The sequence below is a fragment of the Hevea brasiliensis genome, chromosome 13 (genome assembly GCF_030052815.1).
Source record: "Hevea brasiliensis isolate MT/VB/25A 57/8 chromosome 13, ASM3005281v1, whole genome shotgun sequence".
NCBI lineage: Eukaryota > Viridiplantae > Streptophyta > Magnoliopsida > Malpighiales > Euphorbiaceae > Hevea > Hevea brasiliensis.
Window position 1 is genome coordinate 24185238 of NC_079505.1, and position 8633 is coordinate 24193870.

Genomic DNA, 8633 nt, shown 5'->3' on the forward strand with positions numbered 1-8633 from the left:
ACATAAATTATAAATTTAAATTTAAAATATATTTTAATTCGTATATGTCAATCAATTATATAAAAGTAAAAAAATCAAAAAGCAAATGAAATGAAAGCGTGCTTCCTGAAAACTTAATAACTAAAAAAAAAAAAAAAAAAAATCACCTGTTAAATGGATATCTTAATTAGGGGTAGGAATGGATTGAATTTTTATAGATATATCTTAATAGGATAAGTTATATAATTGACTTCGAAATGAGTTTGAATTTAAATAATAATACCTATGAAAAGTTCGAATCGGATTTAAATTTTACATATTGAGTATCCGTTATCTAAATTTATTTATATAAATATTTAATTAAATATAAAATATATATTTTTATAATAATATTTATAAATTTTATATTTTTATTTTAAACAAAATAGAATTTAAATATTTTTTGAAATTATTAAATTTTTAAAATATAAATTATTAATAAAAACATTTTATATAAATTATTAATTAAAATTATTTCAGATATTTTTTAGATAATAATAAATTTTAATCAAATTTAAAGTTAACTTAAATTTTAAAAATATTAATTAAATTTAAATTTAAGTAAAGGGATTTTCTTGAATATTTTACGCTTGCCATTCTCAATAGCTCCTTTCTATATTTCATTTTTATTCAATTGTGAAATGGGATTAGTGAAATCGAGGGAAATTTTAAAAAATTGTTAAATGTATATAATAATATTAAAAAATGGTGCGCTTAGATTAGAATCGCGACAGCGGCGGTCCCGTGGCCGACCAACTAAAAAGCGAAAGATAGAAATGGCTCGCCTATAGGGTTTTCTCTTTTGTCTCGTCATAGACACTGTTAAAGACGCTCAAAAGACTTAATAGAATTACATGAAAATTATCAATCACCTTATGTAATTTGACACTCAAAGTTACATGAAAATTATAAAATTAATCTCTATTTTATAAATTTTTATATAATAAAAAATGTATATAATAATAAAATACAAAACTTCAAGTCATTTTCGCTATTAAAAAGAAAAAGTAATTTATTAATATAAAATTTTTTATGTCTCTATAAATTTATTATAATAATTATTTTATTCTTTCAAAATCAAATAAAGCTTTTCATTTGATTTTATAATAATTAATATTACTTTTTTACAAATTTGTTATAATAATTATTTTTATTTATTTGAAAAAATAATTAAAATTTTGCTTTCAATACAAATCATGTTAATCCTTAAATTTTACATATATTATATTGATAGAGATATAGAGGCTAATTAAAAAAAAAATAAAATTATAGATCCTTCCATCTCTTTCTCGCCTTTTTTTATTTTTTATTTTTAATCTCATCTTCACAAATAAATATTTTTATATTTTTCTCAAAAAAATAGCTCTCCTTAAATCTTTTTTTTTTATTCTTCAAGTGTTGAAAGAATACTACCACGGAGGCGTTAATTTCTCGGGATGATGATGATGTTCTGTAGAATCCCAAAAAGAGAAAATAGCGAAACAGGATCCATAGGCGTCAACTGAGTCATCGAGTGATTTTTCAGAGAGTATGATTGAGGGTTAGGCAACTCACTGTATAAATGCAGCGAAGCATGGAAAGAAGGCAGCCATCAAATTCTTGGGTCTGACTTTACAAAAAATAATGTTCGGTGAACCTGATCAAGTAGAAGAGTACTCGGTAACTAAGACTGAGCAGAAGAACGCTCGGACATTTAAGATTAAATAAAATAATAATTAGACAACTCAGATCAAATAGAAGAGAAGTTTAACTCAATATCTCAATATTTATAAAGATAACTATAATCGCTACTTAATTCTTTGGTCTATAAATATTATTTAAGTATGATTATTTTATCAAAATTACTATAAAACACTTTGCTATTCCCTTTTACTCTTAATCAATAATCTTTAACTTGAGCATAGGAGTGGCTAGTTAGAAGGCCGCCAATCTTACTACTTTTTTTATTTTACAGGCTTATGTGGCACTTGAATTGATTTTCAAAGGCTCGTAGTAGCATCAGTATATAAGGGAATAGGAAAAGTAAAATAAAATTAAAAAATTAAAATTATACACCATCCTATCTCCTTCTCGCCATTTTTTTTTATCAATTTATATATTTTATCAAATTATATCATAAAAATATATATAATAATAAAATACTAAAATTCATGTCATTTTAACTTTTAAAAAAGAAAAAATATTACTAATATAAATATTTGTATGTCTCTATAAATTTATTATAATAATTACTCTATTCTTTTAAAATCAAATAAAGCTTGCATTTGATTTTATAATAATTGATGTTATTTTTTACAAATTTTTTATAATTATTATTTTTATTTATTTGAAAAAATAATTTAAATTTTGCTTTCATTATAAATCATGTGCATTAATGTTAATCGTTAAATATTATATATAGAGGTTACTCACCTAAAATTGAATTAAATAGTCAACACTTGAATAAAGAATCTAATGCGACGATCAAAGTATCAGCACTTGGTCAAAGAGTCAAAAGTAAGAAAGAATAGCCTACGCTCAAACCAGACAGGATGAGTAGAGATTGCTAAGTCAACCTGACTGAGTAGAAGAGTACTTGATGGCCAAGACAGAGCAGAAGAACGCTCGAGCATCAAGGACAACCCAAATCAAGCATAAGAGAAGTTTGATGAGATGTAGAGGTTAGCTCAATAAGCCGAGCATCAACTCTACTGAGCGTCACAGTTCCAGTTAATGATGAGGTTGCAACTTCAAGAGGGAATCTCAGGATATTAACTCAATATCATGAGATTCATAAAGATAGTTACAATAGTTATTTAGTATTTTGGTCTATAAATATGAGAAACAAACATTAATTAATGACGCTTACTTTGCCAAAATCACTACAGAACACTCTACTTTTCTTTTTCACTCTTAATTAATAATTTCTAACTTGAGTGTTAGAATGACTAGTAAGAAGTCCATTAACCTCATTATTTTCTTATTTTACAGGCTAACGTGACACTTGAACTGATTTTCAAAAGTTCATAACAGCATCAATATACAAGGGAATAGAAAAAGTAAAAGAAAATTTGCAAAAAAAAGAATTAAAATTATATACCATCCCATTTCCTTCTCGTCCTTTTTAAAAATTTTTTTTCTCATCTTTGAAAATAAAAATTTTACATTTTTCTCCAAAAAAATAGTTTTCCTTAAACTGTATATATATATATATATATTTTTAATTCTTAAACATTGAAAGAATACTATCATCTTTTTTTTTTCTAAAAAAAAGAAAATTATTTTAATTATTGCATCAAATAATTTTTATAACTTTATTATGATGTAAATAATGTGAAATATTTAAATTTTTTATCTTTATGATATATTCAATAAATTTTTATAATATTAATATTAATATTAATTGTTATAAATTTTAGTGCATTTTATTTAATTAATTAAATTTAATATTTAGTATTTGATGTATTTGCTTAAAAAATTAACATAAAAAAAAGAATTAATATAGTATTTATCATTTATATATATATATATATATATATATATATATATATATATATATATTAGATAATTTTATAGTTAAGCAAATTTGATTTAATTTAAAGAGATTTACTTATCATAAATCTTGCTCGTAATGGAGTAGTTTTTTTTTTTTAATCAAATCTTGCCAGATCCTCTCTTAACTAGTAGGAGAGCTCAGAATGACTTTGAGGAGGTTCATAATCTAGTCCTTCCGCAACAACATTCTTTGCCTTGTCCATGTGCTAATCAAAACCAAGTTCCAGCATTTTGAGTTCATCCTCTACCATCTTTTCTTAAAATGAGTATTGATGCTTCTTTTGATGCTTCAACTGGCAAGATAGGTGTTAGTGTTGTAATAAGATCTTGCTCTAGTATGTTCATTGATGGTTTCTTTTCCTCTTGCTTCCCCTTGTCTCCATTAGCAGCTGAGGGCAAAACCCTTCATCTAATAATTCAATTTGCAAAAAGTAGAAGGATCTTATTTGTTATTATTGAAATTGATTCTTATCAGTTAGTTTAATATTGCAACCATCCTTTTGTTGATTGTCCTTGGGAGCTTGAGTCTGTTAGTCAAAATGTTTGGAACTGGTTATTGAATCAACCTTTTTGCTCAGTTGTTTATGCCCTCCAGATCGGCCAATGCTTGCGTAGATTGGGTGGCCAAAAAAAGCAAAGTTAAATATTTTGTGACTTGATTCGTTTCTTTTATTAAATCAGATCGATTCGATTTTTATAATATTAATAATTTATTTTTTAAATTTTTTATTCTATTTTGATTTGATTTAAAATAAAACTAATCTAATGCGGACCCTAATTATATATGTTTAGTCTACAGATACAAAGAAATGAATGCAAAAGTGCATTTTGCCCCCTTGAATTTGAAATTCATAAATTTAAATATTTTTTGTTTGACTAATAAAAAGAATTTTGATTGAAATGCCTATAAATTATGACATTATGTAGAAATAATAGATAAATTTGAAATAAAGATTAAAATAGTTATTTTAAATCTTTATTTTTAAACTTACCATGAATATATAAGATTTAAACCAAATTCAAATCTATTTTCATTAATAATATTCAAATAATGTATTTAATATAAATTTAAATATATAGGTCAAATCTCTCCATCCAAATATAACATTAAATTATTTTTAAATTTATGAAATCTCATTTTTAAAATTTAATGAAAACTAAAAAAAAAAAAAATCACTAGTCTCCGTTGACTGCGTTTTTCCTAGGCAATATGGTTTTCTGTAGCCAACATGGTTTTGGGCACGAAATCTCCTGGAAGTTGAATGCTTGGTTCCTCCAATTCTTTATATTTAATGACCCCACTTTTATCAATCATCATGTATAATTTGACATTCAAATTACATTGAAAATTATAAAACTACTCTCTATTTTATCAATTTATATCATAAAAATATACATAATAATAAAATACTAAAAATTCATGTCATTTTCACTATTAAAAAAGAAAAAATTAAATTTATTAATATATTTTTTTCTCTATAAATTTATTATAATAATTATTCTATTCTCTTAAAATCAAATAAAGCTCTCATTTGATTTTATAATAATTGATGTTACTTTTTTTATAAAATTTTTATAATTATTATTTTTATTTTTTTGAAAAAAAAATTAAAATTTTACTTTCATTACAAATCATGCGCGTTGATGTTAATTATTAAATTTTACATATATTATATAGAAATATAGAGATTACTCGCTTAAAATCAAATTAAATAGTCAATACTTGGATAAAAAATCTAACGTGGTGATCAAAGTGTCAGCACTTGGTCAAAAACTGAGTAAAATAATGATTGGACAACCCAAATCAAGTAGGAGAGAAGTTTGATGAGTTGTAGAGGTTAGCTCGATAAGCCAAGCATTAACTCAACTGAGTTAGCTCTACTGAGCCTCAGCACTGCCAGTCAATGATGAGGCTGCATCTTAAAAGAAAATCTCGAGATATTAACTCAATGTCCTAAGATTCATAAAAATAGCTACGATAGCTACTTAGTGCTTTAGTCATAAATATAAAAAACAAATATTAATTAAGTATGCTTATTCTGCCAAAATTACTATAAAATACTCTATTTTTCTCTTTTATTCTTAATCAATAATCTCTTATTTGAGCATCAGAATGACTGGTCAGAGAGTCATTTATCTCACTACTTTATTGTTTTATAAGCTTATGTGGCACTTGGATTGATTTTCAAATGCTTGTAGCAGTATCAATATACAAAGTGAATAGGAAAAGTAAAAGAAAATAAAAAATAAAAATAAAAATTATATATCATCCCATATCCTTCTCGCCCTTCTATTTTAAATTTTTTTATTTTATATTTGCGAATAAATATTTTACATTTTTCTCTAAAAAAATAGTTGTCCTTATTATAGAGGTAAAAAAATTAGAAATAATTATAATATTTATGGACTTATTTATTAAAATATAAATATTTACTTGTAAATCAAAATGTAAAGTATACTTAAGTATCATGTAATTTTAAACTTTAACTCGAGCTTTCCTTTTTTTCACATTTAAGGGACATATAGTTTTCACTTTTAACACTTAAGGATATATACTTTAACTTTTACACTTAGGTCTCAAAATAAATAATAATAATTAAATTGTTGACATGACACTATGTGGTGTTGATGGCATGCCACGTCAGTACCACACTTTGCCACGTTATCACCATGTCAATGCATACTTGCTATATTAATAAAAATCTAACACAATTAGTCACTTTATCTTTTAAATGTTAATGATGTTAAACTGTAAGCTTTATGTGTAAAAAATAAAACTTCGAGCCCCTTTTAATTAAATGTGTAAATCATAAGTTATTCAAGTATATATATATATATATATATATATATATATATATATATATATATATATATATATATTTGGCCATACGTCTCAAATGCATTAAAAGAGCCCCGGGGGCATCTAAACAGGATTCAGCCACCGGTTCCCATGGAAGATATATCGTTGTGGGTTTTGGATTCTGTCATTCTTTACACAATATATTATCCAATAAAGTGGTGTGTTTTTATTTATTTATTTAGTCTAAGCAATAAAGTGGGTTTAAGGGATGAAAAGTGAGTTCCAAAAATAAACCACGTGGAATCATCAGAGATGTGGTGGAACTGGTATGCTAGAGGGTTGGTAAGGCACTATCTAAATGTCTGATGTGGCGGAACCGTATGCTTAAGGGTTGGTAAGACACTATATAAACGCATCACCCAAGCGTGAAAAAACAGTCGGCCATCCAACTCTTGGGTCTGTCTCCACAAAAAATTGATTTTTTTTTTTTTTTATCACAGGTACTCTCTGGCTTTGGATTTTGTTATACATCAACGACTATTCACAATTACTATATAACTCTTTTTTAGCATTGAGTTTCAGAATTTAAAATTAATTTTTTAAATAAAAGTATCTAAATAGAAATTTAAAATATCAAATATTTATTAAAAAATAATTTTTTAAGAAGTTATAAAAACATTTTTTGGTCATTAAATAAATAATTATAAAATGGTAATAAGTGTTAAATGAAAATTAAAGTTTAGAATAAATACAATCTAATAAAAAGTATAATTAAATAAAAATATCTCTTAATTTTCTAAATCCCTCAAGAAGTTATTTTATATAATTTTCATTTTTTCAGTTATAGACAACACTTCATCTAGAAAAAAAAATTAAAAATATAAATAAAATATTGTAAAAATAAATAAATTATTTCTACTATTATTTAATTACAACAAAGGCAAAAAAAAAAAAAAACTTAAATTCCATGAAGAGATTTCTAGGAAGTGATCAAGCGTCGATTATGACTCAAGAAAGAAAGAGAAAACAACTAACTTGAAGACAAAGACTCCCACGCCTTTTTTTTTTTTTTTTTTTTTTCTTTTTGAGGTAATTAGTCATAAATTACAAAAGATATTTTTTTTCTTTAAGTAAATCACAGGTTTTTTTTAGCCTAATAAGTTAGGCTTAATTCTATTTGTGTTAGGGAAACTTATCATGAAGATAAAGCGCTTTCAGTAAAAATTTTCTTTATTTATAAGAATCGAACACCCGATCTTTTATATAAAAATTGAGAAAAAAATTTTAAAATTAAATATTATAATAAAAAAATTGAAGATAGAAATTGAGAGGACTCAACCAATTAAAATAAAAAGGAAAAATAATTAATAAAATTTCTACAATATTGTTGTTGAAATAGTAACTCATAATTGAGTTTTGATATATATAAATAAGATTAATTGCATAAGTGTGTAAAAAAAAAAAAGTAAAATTATATACCCTCCCATCTCCTTCTCGCCTTTTTTTCAATTTTTTTTAATCTCATCTTTATGAATAAATACTTTATATTTTTCTCAAAAAAGTAGTTTTCCTTGTACTCCAATTTTTTTATTCTTCAACCCTGAAAAAATACTATCATTTTTTTTAAATTATTTTAATTATTGGCTCAAATAATTTTATCACTTTATTATGATGTAAATAATGTGAAATATTTAATTTTTTTATATCTTTATTATGCATTCAATAAATTTTTATAATACTGACACCCTTAATTTTTGTTTTAGTTTAACTATACTCTATGATTATACTTTTTAGCATTGATTCATTTAAAATATGTAAATAATGAGTGTAATTATATTTTTTTTTCCTAAATTAATATTGTATTGGACCTAACCAATGGTTGAGCTAAAATTTTTATTTACTAGAGTCATTTATATAATTAGTTAATTTTAAGTATATGTATATAATTATATAAACCAATATATATATGTATATATACTAATAATTAAAATTTGAAAGAATTGTAAATAAGAATAATTAATTTTAAAAAATAAGTCAATTATAGTATTATTTTTTATACGGGAGATTGAGGGAATGAGAGTCTTAAATTTAATTCTATTAGATAAGTGATATATTTTCAGTTGTTAAATTAATTTAGGCTATACTCGAGTCAATAACTTTTACTATAACGATTACAAAGGTAGAATTATCATATATTAAGAAATTTTATCCTATAATTTGATAAAAGTTAAAAATATATAAAAAAAATTGATAAAAATAATAAAATAATTGATATGAAAAA